This window comes from Nyctibius grandis, chromosome 9 (assembly GCF_013368605.1).
Source record: "Nyctibius grandis isolate bNycGra1 chromosome 9, bNycGra1.pri, whole genome shotgun sequence".
NCBI lineage: Eukaryota > Metazoa > Chordata > Aves > Nyctibiiformes > Nyctibiidae > Nyctibius > Nyctibius grandis.
This window is the reverse complement of record NC_090666.1, coordinates 24,752,456-24,774,343: the sequence shown is the minus strand read 5'-3', so window position 1 is coordinate 24,774,343 and position 21,888 is coordinate 24,752,456. Positions and strand designations below refer to the sequence as shown.

At 44.6% G+C, this 21,888-nt stretch overlaps 1 protein-coding gene across 3 annotated transcripts in view; it reads right to left on the bottom strand.

The window, feature by feature from the left end:
* Positions 1 to 21,888, bottom strand: part of MAP2 (microtubule associated protein 2) — a 186,720-nt gene that overhangs the window by 89,520 nt on the left and 75,312 nt on the right. For all 3 annotated transcript variants that reach the window (XM_068407184.1, XM_068407182.1, XM_068407183.1), the window contains exon 3: positions 6,867 to 6,926. The gene's annotated coding sequence lies outside the window, so the exon portion shown is untranslated. The remainder of the gene's footprint in view (positions 1 to 6,866; positions 6,927 to 21,888) is intronic.

Below are 21,888 nucleotides of genomic sequence, written 5' to 3'. Positions count from 1 at the left end.
GATTAGATCCCTTGTTAGCTGCATAACATGTGTGCTTTCATGCTGGCATGTCCCAGGTGAACTACATCATGTGAGTACAGTTTTCCATCTACCATTTCCCAGCATGAATTACAGAGTCTCTAAGCTACTAATTACACTGACGAATACGGTCTCACCAGCGTGCTGTCTGGCTGCTCCACACCTCTGCGTAGATTTGACTCTAAGCTCTTTGGGGTCTGGAACAACTCCGCTGTTTGAGCACACAGCATCTAACACAATGTTGATCTAATCCATGCTTGGACACCTAGTTACTAATATTATGGTAGCTACAGAAATGAATCATGGAGCATTAATAAGAATCGCAGCAAAAGCTGTTGCACACAGTAGCTAGTTCCCAGGCATGCCACCATGAAACCCTGGACTTGAGCCTGTGTCTAATTCTGTTTTCATTACACTCACAGAACAGAAATATAGTTCTTCTGTGTTCTTAACATTTTTAGCAGCAAAAATGATGGAAGAGCAATTACACAAACAAGCAAAATATTTTTTTTTCACAAAAAAAAAGTCATAACTAAAATAAGGATACCAAGGAGTTATTATTAAGAGTATGCTGCAGAAAAATCTTACAGACAAGGACTACTGATCAAAGTGCCTTGCAATCTGCCCCAGATATCCCATACAGACATGGCAAAAGGCAGAGCAACAGGCAAACTTACAATTTTATTACCAAAATATCCTGAAACCTTCCATTTCAGAATTCAAGGATGATTTGGAAAACAATGAAGAGAACAAACTGCGTCTATAAAGTCAGGATCTCCCTTTTCACGTGAAGACCTCACTTGTACATGAATTGCACAGCATATTATACCCCTCTCCCTGCATAATTATTCCAGCTGCCCAACGTGTCATGGCCAGAGACCAGACTGAATTATAACTTCCTGCTTCAGAAGGGACTGAAGCCTCAGAGGGATTAAAAATGAGGGAAAAAAATGACTCACCTTAAGGATAACACCAGAATATTTTTTGGTCATGATTATGAAGAGTTTTCTTTCATCAGCTATGCTGGAAAGAACATTATGATTCAAACACCTGTTCTTCTCCTAAGCTTTGCTCCTCAATACAAACGAATCTGTGCCTCTCAAACTCCTCTCACGCCAGAACGCTCACAGCACTCCCATTACTCCCACTACCTCTTTCAAAAGCATGTTTACTAACATAGCTGCTTAAATACATGTAACTCGGGCTTCACTCTGAGTGTCAGGTTTCCCAGCACTGAATGTAATGGCGTTGGTAATGCTTAGGCATTCGGTGACGTGCACTACAAAGCCATTTACAGTTATCAAGTGGGAATGGGATCTTTTTTTCCACCAGTCCTTCGCAGGCAGCACTGACTTCCAGCCCCCAGTGCTGGCAGGCTAGAGCACATCCCCGTGTGCTGTTACCAGCCCTGACGCCAGCCAGAACCAGATGCTTCACAGGAAACTTCAGGAGAACTCGGCAGTAGGATGCCATGGACAAAAGTGTTTTTAGACAGCAGCAGGGTTTGCTGTGAAGATAAACAAGGGACATCTCGGACGTCAGACCACTGGAGGAGGCAAGTGATACAAGGCCTTTTGAGCAGGTCACCAGCCTGGTCGCACCCTGATGGATGGCATAATCTGACCGACACAGAGATGCCCTCCAGTTCGTGTGAATGAAGGGCTGGCGCATGCACCGCACAGAAAGGAATGTATACCTTTCAAAACTGAAACTATAATTTTTAGAACTGTGGGCAATTCCTTTGTCATATAGCCATTAAGTTATAATCCTTAGCACGATTATATGCTTTTAAAAGGATGACCGTGGTAAAAATTCAACTGCCTTTAGGAGAGGTGAGCTCCTACTCCACGGTGTTGAGTTTTCTTTCCCTCCACGTGGTTCAGGGGACAAAACTCTCAGTTGTGAGAATTCAACATTAGCACACTTGGACTGGTTCTTGAGGTGCAGGAAGTATTACGTTGACGTTACTGTTGGAGATGCAAAAGAAAGTATACTTCTCAACTGCAGTAAGTCTTCACAAAACCAAAAATCAGCTTGTCAACTGGTCCTCACCTTGCTTAATTTTCCCCCTCTATAAAGTCACTTAAGTACTGCAAAGGAGTGGAAAAGTTCAGTATTGGGGTTGGGTGCTGATCCTGACAAAAGCATCGAGCATGAGCTGCAACATACAGAACAGTCCAGTTTCTCTTAACCAATCTCCTCCTCAAAATTAAGCTGCCGTTGCTCACGACTACACAAGGGAAAGGAAGGATGACTTTTCCCTCTTCCTCTTCCCTCCTGGTCTCTCTGGCCCACCTCTTGCATCCAAGGAGTTGGGGAAACGCTTGCTAAAAAGCCGCAGTAAGTCATATAACCTCTGCCTGTCGATTCCTGACCGACCAACCTTGCTTCTTGGCTGTAAACAAGTTTTAAGCATCTACTAGTGACTCAGCCTGCTAGGTAGGATTATTACTAACACCACCACCATGATTTACTAGTAACATGATCCTTCCTTTCCATTGCTTAACAACCACGCCTGAATCCTTTCAAAACGTAGCAAATGCTACCTTTGATGGTCGATGAATGCAAGTGTTCTGCCTTCACAGCTTATGTTCAAAACGGGTGTTTTCACATGACAGCAGGTGCAGACAATGGCTATTAAGATGATCAGAAGAAAGGAGGAAACAGACAGGTTGATTATAAAATCGATGACAGCCCTCCTTTCAAAGGAGGAAGGAGGTAGATTGATGATAAGGGACAAACATGAAGGAGGAAAAAACAAAGGCTAGTTTGGTACAAGAACCCTGTGGCCATTGATAAATTTTAGCTGGGAGCTAGGGAGAGCTTTCTAGCAAGCGGTGAGATTGCAGAACAGTTTACCAGTTGGCAGAAGACTATTTTTAAGAGCTGATGAAGGAGGATTGGATGCCATGTGGGCTGTGAGAGCAGGCCCACCAAGATGCAGCCCTGTGTCAGAACCACACAGGTGGGGATGTCTCCTTGCAACCCTCCCAATGCCAAACAGGAGACACCCAAGCCAGCTGCACGAGAAAAGAGAAGACAATGCCAGTAACAGCACTAAGTTATATCTTGCGCTCTGCCCGCTTATGATCTTTCCCTAGTGTCATTTTCCCCTTGGCTATAATGCAAAAGGTGTCCTTCAACATGAGGCATTGCCACAAAGATCACTGAGGAAAAAAATAAGTAAGCAAAACAAAAAAGGAGAACAACAACATCTCTAGAGTTGCTGACTCTAGAAATCCAGAACACATTTCATCTGTAGGTACTACAAGAAATCCTTCTAGCGGGTATCATTTCACATCCCTTTTCCTAAAAACTGTTCTAATCATTGCTCACTGACATCTTTCTGTACAATGTTAACTTCCAGCCAGAGGTGAGGGAAATTTCTAAGCCTGAAATACAAACCATGATGTATTTAAAGTGCACTTAGCTCTGTAGAATTCATCAGGAGAGGTTCCAACCTAATCGAACAAAATATCGATACACAAGTGTTCTCCCTGAGTATGTCACAGGTTTACCTTGGCCTCACACTGTCCTCAAGCCTCTGCTCAGGATGGCTGCTGCCAAGCACCGTCCCCACATAGGTCCCTCTCCTTCCAAGTATCAATAGATTCACAGTAGAAAACGAAGTGCAAGTAATGCTTATACCTAAAATGTTACTCAAAATTATTAGGAATCTCAATGTGATGGAGCCTTTGGAGGGTGTTAGAGTTCCCCCTCACTTAGAAACAGCCCCACACCAGGCCTAGGCAGAGTCCAGGTGAGCAGACTGCCAGGCACCTTCCTGTTGCAGAGCACCTTCATAAACCAGCTCACATGCAGACAGCACCGGGAAAAGCTTGTGCCAGAAGGAGACGCTGAGTTTGTTCACAGTGTGCAGGGTGTTATGGGGCCCAGTGACCAGTGTGAAGAGACACTGCAGCAGCCCCAGAACCATCAGAAGAAAAGCCACACTACCAGAGAGTGCCATAACACTTCCAAAGCCGAGCCCTCAGCTCCAAACACCGCAAACAGGCTGCACTGACACCCCAGCTCCAAGAGACGTGAACTTTATCACCACCCCTGCAGCGCTCTCTGCCACCTTGCTGGTTCTGTTACTCCTTCTCCCCGTCCAACAGCCCAGCCTTAGGGGATGCTCTTACACACAGGAGGCAACACAACAGTCTCCTTTTCCTGAGTCCCTACCTCCTTTATCACAACTTTCCCTGTCACGCACCTGCAGCACATTATTTCCATTGCTATTTTTCACTGTTTTCACCGCTACTTTTAGTCGCTACAGAGACGAAGGGACAAAGGACAGACAGCAATGCTCACGAGACATCACCTCCCCGTTTTTAACTCTTAAGCCCTGATGCAGTGACCCTGTGTAGAAAACGCTAGTTCTGACGTACCATTGTTTCCCTCTCTTTTCATTTCAAACAGACTTGTCCAATTCTTAAACCATCTGTTGCATCCCAGCAGCACTAAGAGGCTATGGGGCACTCCACGGATATACTCTTTATTTCAAGAGCAATAAATTAGGCCTGTCAGTTAAAGATGAGACCTGTGGAGATAATTTAAACTTTGCACAGTAGATGTATGAGAATTTATTTTATCACCAGTAGACTATTATCAATTGGGAAACGGTGATGCAATAAAACTCTGTTACTTTAAGTCTTGCAGGCTAATTTAATCCTTCATTTAGTACTTGCACACTGCTGCAAGGGTGTTCTGGGGCCATGGGAAAATTCCTGAAGCGTGCAGGATCGCTGTGAGCAGCTGTCCTCCGCCCTGGCAGACGCTGGCAAGGAGCCAGCCTGAAGGCACGCTGGGTTGCTGTATGTGCTGGCTCTCCCCGGGGATCCTGACGTGAGCAAATGCCGGGGGCTGGGGTGGCTCCTGCTCTGCTGCAGTTCACCGTCCGGAAGGCGAATGCTCCTTCCTAAACTGCTGGGCTGCTTGTGCCATGGCTTTCCAAGAGAAGGAGTATCACTGAAATTTAGGGCAACAACAAAAGACACCCTAAACCGCAGGCACACCAACAGCAAGTCTCTCAGGGACAGCCGAGGCTGGCACACACAGCCTTTATCTGACTCCCACAGCCCCATGGCAGGTCCGTGCTGTCACAGCTTGCGAGAGAGAAAAGTTCACAGATGAAAAGCAAACAGCCTGGTACTTGCGTCTGTGCTTTATACAGCCTGAAAACCTACAGGGCCAAATTTGATCCTTGGTTTCCATTTCCTTCAAACTCATAGGTCCAGGAGAGACTGCATGCAGAAGTAAACGAGGGGGCTGGTCAGGAAATGGACAGATTTATGGGCTTATAAAAGCTCAAGAAGTCCAAAACCAGCCTCGTACCCAAGACATGCACTTACACATACAAGTGCACGTGTGCACATACACACAGATCCCAGATCACATGCTATTACAGATTTTTCATTCTGTAGCTTGCCTTCCTTTAAAGCTGTGCTTGATCTTTCCATTTTTTTATCATTAAGTACCTTGGCAGCCTCAGAAGCATGGCACAGACTACTTGGGGGGAATAGGGAAGATTAATTTTGCTCACAAAAGAGGAGAAAAAACATGAAAGATTTAAAAATACCCCATAGTCCTATAGTCTGTTCTCTGTAAACCAAATCCTTGCCACACTTTTCAGATGTCAAAAAATGCAGCTTCTGAAATGTCAGTAAAATAAGGTCCAGAACAGACTGCCCACTGACTAACGAATATCCCCAAATAATCACTCATTATTGTTTTTTTCCAGCACTTAAGTATAATCTCACAGAAGGAACATGTCCTAAACTGGCATAATCCAGCACCTTTTTATTAACAACAACACAGAGGAGGTGATTTTTACCAGCTGAATAAAACTTGTGTGTGTGTTCATGCTACTCCTCAAAGGACACAGAGCTTGAACCTTCTCTAGCTCACTGAGCTAAGAGGACATCCTGGGAAGGGGACCACCATGCCAGTACGCCTTACATCTCACGCTCCATGAGCTTCTACAGGCATCTCCTGAGCTCACTGAAACCCTCTCGTTTCGCTTGTGTTGGAAGGCCAGAGCGAACACAACACTTCACCCCAAAAGAATGGCAGTATTTCACCCTGCCCTGCCCAAGTGAAGTTACAACAGCAGAAACCTGGGCACTTTGCCACCCTACTCTGCCCTCCTGCATTTCGTCTTTATGCTTCATATGAAGTCCTTTAATTGAAATCCATTCCCATTTCTGGAAGTTCAGTATTATATCTTCAGCATTTCAAACTCATGCTTGTGAGAACAGAAACTATGTTCACTTGTAAATTAAACTGAAATAAATACATGTGTATAAGGAAATAATGGCAAAACAAGTATCTGCTCGTCCACATGACAGAGGCAGCACAGGTTCTAACACTTGTTTTCAGACTTTTGAGATGGGGTCTCTTGAAATTTTCAAAGAGGAGAAAAGTGCAGTTCTTTGATCTGACCTAATCATTTTTGATTCTGGAGATGAGGCAGTATTATGCTTGCCCTTACTCTGCCAAACCATTCTCATCTTTTCTGTGGTATGACTCACCGCAGGGGCAGGGCATTGACAAACCACAGCAGCGTGCAGCAACACCATCACCTCTCTCGGATGCTCTGCCTTTGTATCTATCTATACCATCTTAGGCCCTTTCCACCCAGAGCTGTAAGGAGGTTCTTGCTAAGCCAAAAGCAAGACGACGGCTGCTTTGACAATGGATACGGTGGCTCACATCAGATGCAGGAGGCTTTTAAAACAGCGGGAACTAACCCAAGGAAAATAAAGTGTTCCAGGAGCTAGAGGAGTTTTCTTTTTGCTCTTTTCTCCTCCTTGTTGAAACTATGCTAACAAGTAAAAAGCTCATACCTGTTTAAGCAGATGATAGGATGCTGTGTCTTGTTGTTAAACAAGGGAAACTCTCTGTTCCTATAAAGAAATAGAGAGAAATACACACTCTATTTAGTCTCTATTCAGTGAATTTAGCATAAACTCAACACCATAAGATGCCACGCTTATGTCCAAGCCTCTTTCTCTCAGCTTTATTTCTCAAGGCTCACTTGAAACACATTAACTCAGATCCCCTGTTATGTCCAGCCTGCTTTGGGACCACCAAGGAGCTGCTTAATCCCTAGGTCTGCCCTAAGAAAAGCTGGCAATGGCTCCAAAAAGCCACCCATCAGGGAAGGCAAATGGAGCACAGCATGCTCCCAGCCAGACTCCCTCCACTGGGAGATCTGGTGGGGCTGCTACATGCACTGTCTCTGTTGTGGGAGGATCTCAAGCAGGAATGAGGAAAGTGTTTACAAAGATGCCCAGAAAGCAATGGAAGAAGAGCAAGAGCCCCCCACTGACTTCCCGGTATGACACTTCAGAGCAGCTGAAGATACCAATGCAGGGAACTACTCCAATTTCTTCTTAAAACTGCTTTTCTTGCCTCACTTGTACAGCAGAGTATCTTAAGTTTTCTCCAGTTTATCTGGGATAAATGGCAAAGGTTACCACAGATGTTACTACCGCTTTTGTGACCCTCTTTACTCAGTGAGAAACACTTGGACACCAAATGTAGTTAGCCTGTTGAAATAACCTCTGCACGTCCTGCTATACACCCTCTCTTCTTATCTTAAGTCTTTGATCAGCACACTGGGAAAGATAACAGATGCAAGCAGCAGACAGACACCGAAGTGGCTGCAATCAGGGAGAAAGGGGCCTCCTTGCCACGTGTGTCTTTGAGTATCCTCTAAGTATTATGGGGACAGCTGGTACTACCACCTATATTTAAGGCTGTCCAGTTCCTCACCTCTCAGATGCTCGTAACTCTGCAATTTTAATTGTTCAAAAGTTAATTCCCCATTTATGATATCTGACTCAAGCTAAATCTCTGGTTTGGGAGTTCTTTGTTTTAAAGCTTTAGCATGAATGGGCTAGGCATTTCCAGGAACTAGATTAGTGAGAAATACATGACTAAAACCTAGTTAAAAAGAAGGATAGTATTAAGGTAACAATAAAAAATAGGATGCAAGTATGCAGAGTGGATCATAATGTGTACACACAAAGGGGACTAACCTTAAGCTGGAGAACAGTTCAGGCTTTTCCTATTTCCAAGACTGGACTCTCATTCTTCAACAGTGAGTTAGTCTCCTCACCTGCACCATGTCACTGGCATGGGGTGGTGCTAACTACAGCTTTTCACCAGTTTGCCCAGTTAACACCCAGCAAGAACTGAAAGATTTTGCTGCCTTGAAGGGGGAAGGTTTCAGATGGTTCTGACAGTAAATAAATGGAAGTGACTGCTCCACCTTACGCAGAGACTATCAGCAGAGCGTACCACTCACTTACACGCAATAATTAGTTACACTAAATGAGCTATGTGGAAGTGAGGCTCCAGCCAGCATCAATGCTACCCACCCGCAGGATGAGGAGCAATGTTAAAATCAGCTAATTAAATTTGCTCTGGCTCAGCAGAAAGATCGATGTTCTCAACAGCTGAGTGTTCAGCACTCAGCGTCCCAACAGCCCTCTGATGTGTCACCGATGCAAAATAACGCCACATAGTCAGAACCAGAGGAGGTGGATGCACGCCTCTTGGGAGAGGTAAACGCAGAAGACAGAGGCATTCAACAGGGACGTTAACAGAAGGAGAGACACATCCACAATGAATCCCAGATGACCAGATGGAATTTTTATAATCAATTTAAAAAAAAAAAATTGGCTTAGTACTTTCATGTTGTCTACTACACCAGCATTGAGCATGCACTCTAACAGTCTGAACTGAAACCTCAATCACCTCCCTGCTAAAGGTCTACTACAATAAAAGTGATTCTAGCCAGCAGCAGAATACCAAAAATACCAAACATTTAAAATACAAGATGCCAGAAGTGGGAAGCCGTTTTGCTTCCCCAGGAATTTGCTAGGGACAGGCTGTAATCAGCATTTCCACCTCTTGCTGACCAGGAAGAAAATGAGATGTTTCAAAGATTCTTCCCCCAGAAAACAGGAAAGAGACCCACCCACACAGAGGAGCCAACAGCTCCACATTCGGGGCAGTTATGTAGAAAGCAAGAAGTTAACATTCAAGTGCCTGGTCAGTACCTGGCACCATAGATATGGATGGGGTTTTCCACTTCCTAGGAGCATCTTCTAACAATCACAGTGCAGAATGTGTTAGGAAGGGGGTTTTTTTTGTTTTTCTCCCTGACCTTCTTGCTTCAGACAGAAATCCCTGAAGAACCTGTCCCAATAAGGAATTCAGTGAAACTGGCACAGCCTTTAGAAAAGCTTTGTGCTTTGATGAAAGGACATGCTGGCCTGTCGGTGCCCCGGAGCCAGGACCGCAGGGGATGGCGCCTTGGCTGCTCTAAGCGTCACATTTCCCAAGGGACAAGGCACAAAACAGACAAGCTATTTTTCACACCTAATGGGAAGCTGCCATTAGGAGACCCTTCAGTCTTGGATAAGGAAACCTTTATCAGATCATGCAAACTTATCACAATGAAGAAACCTTGCTGAAGTCTTGTTCATAAACACAGGCTGGTAAGGGCATTTAGCATCATTTACTTTTACTGAAGTACATCGTACAGATTTTCTGTTGACGCAGACTAACACAGGACTAGACAGCTCTAGGCTGGATGCACTGCGACCTAGCATAAAACTGATAAGGATACCTGTTTATTCTGGCTCTGCCATTTGCCTGTGGGTACAGCATGTCACCGACCACATCCTACTTCCCCTGTTGTATATATTAGGGATTGCATTTCAGTGTTTTTGTTTAACACTTCGACACCTACCTATAAAAACTGATAGAAAAAAACTAATATGCATATATCTACACATGCACAACAGAGGACTAAGGCTCTCTTTTATACACAAGGTATTTGTAACTGTTCTTCACTAATGTGCACCTACTCCCGCTTCTCTTATTAAACTTCCAGAAACAACTGGCTTAATATATTTACACATTTTATTCAACAGAAAAAAAAAGTACTTGTCTTCTACAGGCGTTGTTTCTTTTTCTTTCATTTTGGGGGGCTTTTTCAAAGACTCCTATCAAACCATGCACCTGTTCAGTTATCTGATGAAAATTATAAAGACTAAGTGCATATTTTTCTTGAGCTGTTTCCCTTCTTCCCCTCAGAAAGGAGCTGTGCTGTCATCCGGAGGGGTCCACCCATCCTCCCAAAGCCCTGACCCTGCCTTGCAGAGATCTATTAGCTTCACCAAGCTGCCTGCAGAATTGCACATTTAAGACTATAAACTCTTCAGTCTGGCCCCCTGTCTTTTGCTACATATTCCCCCAGAGCAGCATGCAAGCAATGATAAAAACCTAAATTGCCACAAATTACTTTTAAGCGTTTAGTGTTTTGCCCAACAATGCATTATACACGTTAGTCTGCAAACACTAAGGCTGCAAATGGATCCAATCCATTAGCACCAAAGATTTTCACATAGCTTTTTCCTCATCCTTCCTACTTCCAACCCCCCTCATGCTTTCCCCTTTGGCAGCAGAGGCTTAAAGTAAGATAACAAACATTTTTCAAAGGGATGCAAAGAAAAATAATCTGATATCTGGAGGGCAGAATTCACTATACATTTATTATTCAGTTTCTAAAGTGCTAGGGAATGAAGGTCAAATAGATCCAAATTTCAGCTGGTGTTGATGTGGATAGAAAACGGCTCTAAAGCACTGCAGTTAAAGGAGGCAATCCAGAGGCCAGGTTTTGCTGGTGCACATTGCTGACCATCAGCAGAAGTCAGTGGCTTACCCTGGTTGCAGAAGTGGCCCAGAACTTCAGAAAGGACTGCAGTAGGATGGTGTCTCAGCTTGAGAATCAAGAGTCCAGTACCAGTCTGACTGAGAAAAACCCATACCGATCTTTCACCACCAGTTTGAATGGGCTTTAAGCAGCACATAGCTCAGTACTCCTCTCACTCCTAGAACATATCTATCTCTGAAAGCTGGCTTAGCACCACTGTTTGGAAGCGTTTCCTTTTGACCCAGCTGATCTAGAAAAAGTTTTAATGCTGCAAAAACAAGAAATGCTGATCTTGCCATCACAAATTTATTTATTCTAAAAGCTATTAAATGGCTTCTGTGTCACAAATGACTGGATTACTCTCAATACTTTTAAATTTCCACCGCTTAAGTAGTGCTGCTTGTCCAGTGACTACAGAAATCTCCTTTTCACTATAACATCCACATCAAATTTTTCAGTGGGCTAAGTGTAAATGTTAAAAACCCTATAACCTGAGAAAAGTCTACTCATGGGGAAAAGCATCTTGGGGTTGCTACTGCTAGTCTGAGCAGCTCACAGCCGTGAAGGTATAGGAGACAGAGTCAGGCTTGGTTATGACTGTGAGGAGGAGATGGGGAAGATGAAAAGCTCTCTCAGCATCCAAGAATCTTGGGTAACTGGAGCCTGAAATAAGCTGCAGACAGGAGACACTGTTCAATCATTTATGGAAATCAAGGTTAGCAGTGTCAGCATAGTTGGCTTGGGAGGAAACAGTTTCCTCATCCTCTTGGCGCAGAAGTAACTTGGCTATGTTAGTGGCTGCCAGTAAGTAAGGAATAAAGAAAGAAAACAGGGAAGGACAAGGAAAGCAAAGGATAAAATGAGTATATCAATATTTTCACAGCTTGCATACAGCAGCCCAACTTAGCACCCCATGGGGGTTTATGTTTCAGGAACCTCGGAGACTGAGACAATTGCTACATTTGATGAAAATATACGGTGTCTGGGTTTTACAAATGGTGTCTATAATAGTGTATCTGATTTTATAACTAGCAGGGAAAGAAATTGTTCTGATGAGAATTACTGCCAAGGCATTTGAGGCATTTTGCCGCATTTACTGGCATAGACCTGTCATTAATACTCCATTTCTCTTACTACAACTTACTTCCTTTGTAGTTGCTCAGTGAAGATAGGTCTGGGGGCTGTTTTCCTGGTCTTGTCAAAATGAATTTTAATGCATATTGCTTGAAAGATGTGCTACCTGCTATTTTATATGTATAATTTGTTGTATAATGACTTCCTATAAATTCTTATGATAGCTTAAGAGCTCAGTTCATCAGCAAAGCAGAAAAAGCTCAGGTGACTTTGACTTCCTCCAGATGCCCCCTTTGGCCACAGCTCTGGCCGGCTTCCTCCGCGGAAGAATCTGGCCTCCAGGAGAAGGGCCATTATAAGACTCTCGCTGCTAACTGAGAGATGCTGGCATAGCAATGTGGCGCAGTTTTTGCCATTTGCTTTAATGGCAAAGGCTATTTCAGACACCCATTAAACTGTTGTATGGACACAAGCTAAGTCTTCACATGCTGGAGAGGAAAAGCTCACTAGAGACTCCTTTCCGGACAAGGACTGTCTGCTACAGTCATTTAGTGAAACAGAAACCAGCAACCCTGTAAGCTGGTAGCCAAGAAAAAGTATTTATTTAAGATCTGGGACTGAGAAATCTTTCACCTGTTAGGGGCACACTGTCCTCACCTCAGTATCACACACCAAAAGGCATGTTTCCACACTTGGGTCTAGCACCACACACACAGAGCTCCCATCAGAAGCTGGAAACTTTTCCATTTGGGACATTACTTTACATTCCCCCTGCCTCTTGGGGCCAAGACCTTGCCAAATACTACTACTAAGTTTGTAGAAAGTTATTCTGATTTCTTCCTTTTTTTTTTTTTTTTAATTGAACAGGAAAAAAAATAACCTACTTCAGAATAAGGGTACTGTACTACATGCATCTTATTAAACACCGCATTTAATCTGTCTTTGGACTAACAGCACTTTCTAAAACAAGCCATGGCCTTCAGTAAGCTCATGGATGAAAACCCAAAAGTGTGTGTTGAAATGAGCCCGTTCCTAAGCAGAGCTCTTGCAGCAACTAAAGCCAGGATGTGCCAAGATTGCACAGGGCTTTCTGTCTCAGTCATGAGTGACAGACACCATCAACAGAGAAAATCAGCCATTCCCTTTCATCTCCTTACAAAAGCCTTGACATCCAAGCTGTTGCAAACCAACAGTATAGAAGTCTTTCCCTCAGACAGCACAGTAATCTGTGCGGAGGAAAAGGGGAGAGAGGAGAGGAGGGAAGAAGAGGGCCTGAGGAGCTGGGACAAAGCATCAGGACAATGTGTCAGGACAAAGCACTGCAATGAGACTGACAGCTGGGCAGAGACACTTCCAGCTTTGCTAAGCATGGATTTAGGGAAACTGAAGATGCGCTGCTCAGAGCCCCCAGAGCAGGCGGAACCTGCGCATCTGAACGAGCCTGGCGTGAGCACACACCATGGACCGGCCACAGGTCCCTGCTGCCTATGCTGCTACTCCAGGGACGTGCTCCAACCCAGCAGCAGTGAGGGTATTTCTCAGTTGCTGGTGTTGAGCCCTGTCCTCCTGGAGCGGTAGCAGATTCACCCCGGAGGGAAAGCAGCAGTACATTACTCCATGCTAAGCTCTAGGCTGCTCCAGTTTCCAGGCTGTCTTGTCCAAAGTTAAAGGTGGGTTTCCTTTCCCTACAGCATCCAGGACTGTAATACAGATATAGCCCATGCATGAAGTGGAGGTGAACAGACAAGGCAGCTGCAACAACTGCCTGCCAAAGGACAGCATAGGAACCTTTCACCATTACCGAGGGTCTTAAGGCACAGAAAGGGGGCTTTCTGCAGCTGAGAAATGAAGGACGATGTAAGAGAGGGGGTTAGAAAGCAAGAGCTGCTGCACTGGCTTGGCTCCATCCTCTAGCCTGAGGATCCTTTTCTAACACACCAGTTCTGTTCATCCTGCAGATTTTCCTGCGATACACTAGGCAGACAGAAAACTTCCTGAGTACATCCTATACCCAAGAGTCAACAGTATTTCAGAGGTGTGATGGAAATGCAAAGGAAGACATAACAAAAATATGTCACTTTTTTTTTTTGGCTTGGCTTGGGTTTACTTTTCTTGTCGGTGTGATATTATACATTGTAAGGGTGTTAATTAAACTTCAGAAGATGATTCTGATGAAAAAAGTAATAAAATCCAATTTTACGGGTTTGTAGACTGAGAGACTGCCTGTGGGTAACAGAGTGGGTCATTGCCCAAGACAGGGAGAAAACCAAGGTCTCTCAGCTCCTGCCTCTAATAGTAAGGTCGAACATATATTCCCAGCATTGCCCCTGATGTAACACAGTGTGTAACTCCATACTCCTGTAGTAACCAAGTGCAGCCTTTCCCCAGCATGCCTGTTAACACAAACTACCTGATGCCAGGAGAAAAGCAAGGGTTCAGGATTCAGGGCTGCTCTAGGGCTGTTTGGGAAAGCCATGTTAGCCTATGGCTAGCCCACAGGTTCCTATAATTAGTTGGCTGTATGTTATCTCTAATTTTAAATGCTCCAAAGTTAACTCTGAGGAGTGGAGAGCAGGCTGTGCAAATTGTGCAGTACCCATGGTAACTGAGTTTAAGCTGCCATTTTACACTGAGATGGATATACTGGAGATAATAAGGCCCAAAGCACCAGACTAAATAAGGAAGGGACACAGAAGACATTAGCTAGAACACATCCTTGAAGGCATGGCTCCAACATTGTGGCATATGTGCCACCAGAGATGCCCAAGAAAAATACAAGTGGCATAAAAACACTGCCTGAAGACCTCCACCTGGGAGCAAATGTGACAAGGGATGCAGTACAGGTTAGCAGGCACTCCCAGCCCTTTTTTTTTTCAGAAAATTTTTTTCAGAAATTTTAGTACCATACTTTAGATTTCTGCTTCTTCTTTCTCCCCAGTTTAGAGCATCCCAGCCAAGCAGCAGTGTGGCAATACTGACCACATCCCATGGCGCATTATGGAAGTTTTACTGGCACTGTTTTGGAATGAACCACATCACTTTGTTCATGATTGCATTGACAGACCCATTTCACACGCATCCCAGTAACACACACACCTCCCATGCACTATGCAACTGCAGAGCAAAAGCTGCAGTTTAAGCAAAAGCTTATCTTCTAAATCACCTCTAAACTGCTTACCTCCATTAGCAATCTGGAATGCACAAGTCACCTGTCACAGGATGAAGGGGAATTAAGTAAAGCAAAGTTTTTCAGTAGTTGAGAATTAGAAGCTTTTCCCTTGCTTTGCCAGGGGTTTTCCAGACATCCCCTGCCGTCATTTCCTCCAGGCCTGCCTGAAGGTCTGTACCTCTGGAGACCTGACAAACGCCCGCCACCACCCCCTGCACATCCCAGCCAGGCATCCCAGGGACAGCATCTACAAACTGTTCTCAGCCTAATTAGGCCATGTCACACCAGCTCAGGAGCTGCTAAGCGGGACAGCCCAGCAAACAACTTACTTGTTCAGCTTCAGAGGTTTGGGGGAAGGCCCTGAGGTGCCAGATGCTTTCACAAAAAGACACCTACACACTGGACTTCAACCCTGGTGAGTGTCAACCTCCTTTCTGTGCCAGGATAGAGCTCACCAGAGGAACCAGAGACCATGACCGAGACCTCACTGGGGTCTGCAGTGAGAACACACAGTGAGAGGTGGCTTAGGAGAGGACAGGGCATGACAGCAGCCCTTGAGGACAGAATCACCACCATCTCCCTGCTCTGGATAGACACAGTCTAACCGAGGCAGCTGTCACAGTTAAGTCACAGTTGTCCCAGGCCAACTGCTTGACTCTACTGCAGGAGGTGCCCTGCCTGGTAGCCAGAGTGATGGAGAAAACAGCTACCTGTGCCTTGGCTGTCTGACTGTCATTCCTCTTGAATCTCAGCTCACACTCACCATGCCAGTAGGCCAACCTAACATGCTGAGCTGTGACCCGAGTCATCTGGAGCCCCACGACATAGTCTGTCTTGCTAGCCCTCCAGCAGGGGAGACCGCCATGGACAGACAGGTGGAGCAGACATGATGTGTGAGGAACCTCTGAAGCCATGACAGTGAATGCTGCCAGGTTCTGTCAGTCAGGAGGGCTGAGCGTGGGAGAACCACTGCAAAAACAGCAGTGGGGACCGCACACTCCATGAAGTCACTTGTAGTGGAGACAAAGAACTGCATATAGGCATGACTTCGTGTAACTCAGCACAAAGCAAGGAAGTTTTTTCCACAAGAAGTAACAATCTTTGAAAAAAATCAGCTCCTCAAACATCTATCCCCAAATCTGTAAACACAGCATCACTTTATTTTCTGCTTGACCAACATCAATGCTGATAAAAACGGACTGTCTCTCCCAGGCCAGGGACTGCTGAAGCAACCACACCTGCCATAAAATTCCTCTTAGCATGCATTTGGTTCCTGCTTCGTGGAAAAACTAGTAACCTGCCGATGACTTAAGTAAATGAGCAGTGCTCCATGCCAGAGAGAATATGATACCAGGACCAGCCAGGAAGAGATGTTTCCACTGTGAAACAGGACTCATCAGCAGTTGCACATTCAGCCCCAGAACACAGGGTGTTTGGCACCACCATGTCCACATCCAGCCTTGCCCCCTTCTCTTGTTTTCCCCTCATTCCACTGCCCATCTGTCTTTTCCCTCATCCCTGCTAAACTCTTAAGAGCAGCAAACTCAAATGACATTTGCCTAACATCAGACATTTGGCAAGAAATACCAACTTCATTAGAAGATCAGTGATGCTTATAGGACATGGGTCCCAGAAGTGCCACAGTCACATGGTCCCCAGAGGTGCAACAGTAGGAAAACTGTCTGAATAGACTGAAGAATGATAGTTCTCCAGTCCCTAAGAGCCTCAGTCCCCAAATTCCCTGAAAACAAAAGCTCCTTTGTATCTAATAAAGAAATTAAGAAAATATTGGCAAAAACTCTTCTCCCGCTCTCCCCGTTACATGAAAGCCCTTGCCTGTTTGCAGTAGAGTACAGGTGGGTTCAGCTGATAAGAATTCAGGCACAGCCATCTCACTGTATGCAGGTAAGAAATCTGTAAATATACTGATGGTACTGGGCACAGGGCTGTCATGAAACAGAATTTCAGGCTGGCTTGGAGGCTCCAAAACAGACTGTGGGTGCTTCCTAAGAGGCCAGCTTCACATCTTCTCTCCAAAACAGATGAGTAAACCATTTCTAGTCACAGAGTTTAGACCATTATACTCAGCAACTCTGTCACCCTCCATTATACAATCAGTAAAAGGTCTGGAGCCCAGCTTGCAGCAGAAACCTCTGACTCCTCCATTCCCCCGGGGCCCATGAACACCCACTCCCCAGCTCAGCAGGGGGATGCAGTCCCACACAGCCTCCTGCCAATTACCCAAGTCCCCAGCCAGGCTCAACGCTAACCAGCATCAACATCACCATCTTTATAACAAGTGGGCACAAAGGGTAAACCTCACAGCTGGGAGCAGCCATCCCACTTCCCAGCTGTGTTTGGGGTTCGTGGGCACTTGGAAGTGCATCCTGTCATTAACCCACTCTGCCTGTCTGCTCTTGCGAGAAATCCTACTCCAATTTCAGGGCTCTTTCTGCTCAGGACGCAGGCAGCAGGGCTGGAACGGAACACTGTGCCCATAAATACAGCTAGTGACACACAAATTTGCTAATTCTTTTGCTTCTAAAGAAATTGTGGACTGGCCTTCTCCAGCAGCAGCATAAGCCCAGGCCGAGCCAGTACCTCACACCCTGAGCTGATAGGAACCATGAAGATTTTCAGCTGGGCTGAGGTGCCAGGCCAAGCAGTCACGCTGCTTTTGAAACCTGAGTTAGTGTTTCCTTACCGGGCTGCACTGACCCAGGGGGCACTTCCCCCCAGGCAGATCAGCACTGCTTGGCATGGTGCTGCACTGATCGCCGATGCCCAGAGCTGGCAGGGATTGCCTTGCAAGGTCCCACAAGGTTTCTGAAGTGTTTTCTCAATCCCAGCTCCAGCTATCAAAAAAAAAAAAAAAAAAAAAAAAAAAAAAAAAATCACTGCATATTTCAGATGAGGTCAACTGAAATGTTTCAGCTGTGCTTTACTTGCTTTTTCTTTGAGTTTTCCTTCAGAAATCTGAGCTGTTCCAAATCGAATGACTATTTTCTCCCATTTTCAAGATGTCTAAAGAAGGCATTTTAAAATCAGAAAAAGGGGTAGGAATTTTTCAGGAACAGGAAGTTTATTGAAACTAATCCTTTCCCAAGAACAGTTTTCATTTTATGAAGTGGTTTTTTTCTGATTTAAAAAAAAAAAAGTGTTTGACTAGAAAAACTCCATTTAGCTCAACTTCCTAGCTTCAACATCAACTCCAAACCTAACTCTGGGAAACAAGTCCTTTGTTACTTTCCTCAAAGATAAGACAAGAAAAACTGACCTGCGTTCCTCTAGGAGAAGAGCTTGCTGTGAGGACTCTCTCCCATAATGTATATATTCCCACCACTTGTTTATTTGAAAATTATGTAGGTCCTGTGAAACCAAATGTTCTGTATTTAATAGCTTAAGCTATAATCATAAAAGCCAAATTCAGCAGACTATATGTTATTAAGAAACAGGGATCCAGATGGCTAGCTGAGGTCAAGCTGAGGCCAGCATACCCAGCAAGAATACACCCTTGTGTGTACTTATTAAAGTTTAGGGATTTAGTAAAAATAGGAGTGTTTTCCTTTTAGAGCAATCATTTCAGATAATTTTGTTTACTTTAATAAAATACCCTACATCTTTCACAAAAGTTTAAAAGAACTAGAAGCTGCCAGAAGTGGGAGACCACTATAGTGTGGTTTCATCAGGAACTGTTGCACCTTTTTTCCACATAATTAAACAATAATGCTAACTTGTAACTACTTTTGTTAGAAGCCAGAAGCTGTGTCGAGGTTCCTGCATTTTGGGAAGCCTGCCTGGGGCTTGAGGGTCTAGAAATCCTACGGAAGTCAGTACTGCCTCCTCTTTTACAGCCATCTGCTCAGCTAAGATGAGCCTGTGACAGCGACCGCCTCGAGCTGCAGAAGATTTGTCATCATTTACTGCTTCACAAAGCTCAGGTGGCCAATACTGGGTGCTGACAACTGCACTTCCTGGCCACCACGGGTAACACAGAGGAATCACCAGACGAAGTAGTAATTGCCACTGCCTGTTACAGCTCACCACCTCGCCGCTAACCTAACATGGGACTTGGCTTTTAAGACCAGGAATCTGCCAATCCAACGCAACTTTTCGCAAATTACGGAGGTTTTGAGCTTCAGCTGAGATGAGGTTAATGTGAAAGGCCTTGGTTCCAGCAGTAAGTTTAAGAGAAGGACTTGTGAGCACTGATGGGTTGAGGCTTCACCACTTCCAGGACGAAGCCCTGCACCTCACCATGGGCTTTGCCCGCAGTCCCAGGGCAGGCAGGGTTCTCTGCCACGTGGATTCAGCAAGGCCTGCCTCAGATCCTGTTTGGTAGCACATTGCCCAACAGTGACCTAATTAACAGCTGATAACATTGTGACATGAGATCAGTGCAAGTCGAAGCAGTGAAATAGAAACCGGAGGAAGTTCAAAGGGTTCTGGTGCTCTCTCAAATCCCCACAGTATATCCCCTTTCTTGCTCTGAATATCCTGTGCTGGTGATCCGACAAAATGAGACAAATGCCCCATGAACATCAATAGCCAGCACTGAAGGAGGCACAGACCATACTGCTGGCCAAAATGCTCACAGTTCCTTCTCACAATTTTCTATCACCCTTTCTCTGATAATTCCCTTTATTTACGAGAAGTTCAAAAGTGTTTTCCATTATTATACTTTAATTGGCTTATGATTAAGCAAGCAGGCGGTGCTAAGGAGATGAGAAACCGTGGTGCAACACAGCAGAAAGCATTAAATGCCTTATTTCCTCCCTCAAAAAGAACTGTATGGTGCATCTGAAAACACTTAGCAAGCGTCAAGCCAACAAGAAAAGCAGGGCAAATCCAGATTTCTACCCTCTTGAAACTAAATCCCTGTAAAGAAAATTATTATTCTCTCTCAGCACCACATGCTCCTGATTGTATCAAGATGCATTAAAATAACAATGCTTTTTCCTAAGCTGACCAATCTCAGGAAATGGTTTATGGGATGAAAGCTGTACTTCACTTGCTGGAGACTACGTAACTACCAGGCTGCACTGGTTATTCACAGCACCATGCTTCCTCCAACAAAAGACAACACTGATTGCAATTACTTTTATGAAGACAGAACGAGTCAAAAATAGTGTTTTGACCTTAAGATTACGGACTTTATAGGTCATAGCAAAGCCATTAACACCAAACAGCTCTTGAACAATTTTAAAACCAAGTATTTTATTACCTAACTTATCTAGCGAACTTGCCTCTTTTTTAGAGCTAGCATGTAAAACTTGGGGACTTTCAAAACAGAAGCTCATTACTCAGAATGCGTAATGGTGGCCTTAAAACACTATGGTGTGTTATATAAATACCTTAATAAAGACTAAAGAAAGAGACTGAAAACCAAAGGTTACTGACCTATTTGACCACAAAGGCTCTAGCCTTCTGTAACAGAGGGCTGCAGGTACTTCAGCACAACTTAGACCTCATGCCAAACCAGTCACACATAGTATGGAAAGTCCTGAAGAAAACTCAGTTATATAGAGACCAGAACTTCTGCCCACCTGGCAGGTACTTTTCTTTACATTCCTGATCCACTTTCAATTCACAGATTTGAAAATGGATTCACAGATCTAGAGACAACATTATGGAGCAATAGAAAGCACATTTTCTTTTCAAAAACATTTGTGTTTAGCAATGAAAAACACAATAAGGAGAACCTCAATTTCTGCACTGATGCATTTGCTAACAAAATTTTTACTCTCTATTTTGAGGATATTACAGTCTTAAAAACAACCCTATAGCTCAAAAACTATTTCCATAACTGTAAAGAGATACTAGATCTTTTTAAAAGAAGAGGATGAACCATATTGCTTAGGGATGTAACATGATGCCACACAGAGGCCTTACTTTCACCTCTAGAATCATGTTCTGCCCATCACATCACATGCAAGAGGATGTGGCAACACTTGCAGTCCTCGGTCCAAAGTTCAGGGATTGCTCCTGGTCGAGCATCTGTCAGGCAATGAGCTCCGCTGAGGGCAAACTTCTGTTCTAGAAAAGGATAAGCAAGGCGAGTCATATACCAAAACCTCCTTAGCCAAGAGGAACAGCAAACTTCCATGGTTGTGCAGAGGCAGAAAGCCCTGGCACACGCTCCCAGAGCTGAAAGAGGTGGCTTTTTCTGTACACGTGGAAGATTCCAGCAACATGATTAGCCAGACACTTCTTAGTGCTGCCAGATATTATAGCCACAGGTTCCCTTTGTTGGGAGCACAGAGCCGTGCACTGCTGGAGAGCAGCTGCTGGACTCAGTTCGTACAACCCCGTGCAACCTGAGCTCAGGATGAGCCACGTCTCACTTACGGAGTCAGCCCTGCCCTGCAGCTTACGGAGCTCATCAAGGTGGAACTAAACAAGCTCAAGCTTTTCTAGCTGTCTTCTTGTAGATCAGGACCAGGGAGTAAGGGGCCTGAACTCTGAGAAAAATATTTTCCTTTCAACCACCAGACCTGAAAGACCTCATTTTTTCAGCAGACTGCCATTGAGTTCTGTATCCCACAGTTCCCTCAACTATAATCATCCGAGCAAGTACCAACAACCTTGCAGGATCTGACCCTACTTATTTCTAGTTTATACCTATGCGCTAAGTACATCCTCAACGCATGCAGGCTTTGGCTGAGTGGGACCCAGTACAGTAGGCAGTGCACACACTGAGAAAAGGCATTGGTCTTTGACGAGTTTATAGCCCAATGTAGACAAACAGAAGATAGAAAAGGAAACTCCAGTTATTACCATGTACCTGCATTTATGATGCAGAGGCTCTCTGTAATAAATAAACAGCTTGTAATTCAGCATCAGTTCAGACTATGTTCATATATAAGTTATACAACAGGAAAGTTATCTGCCTTTG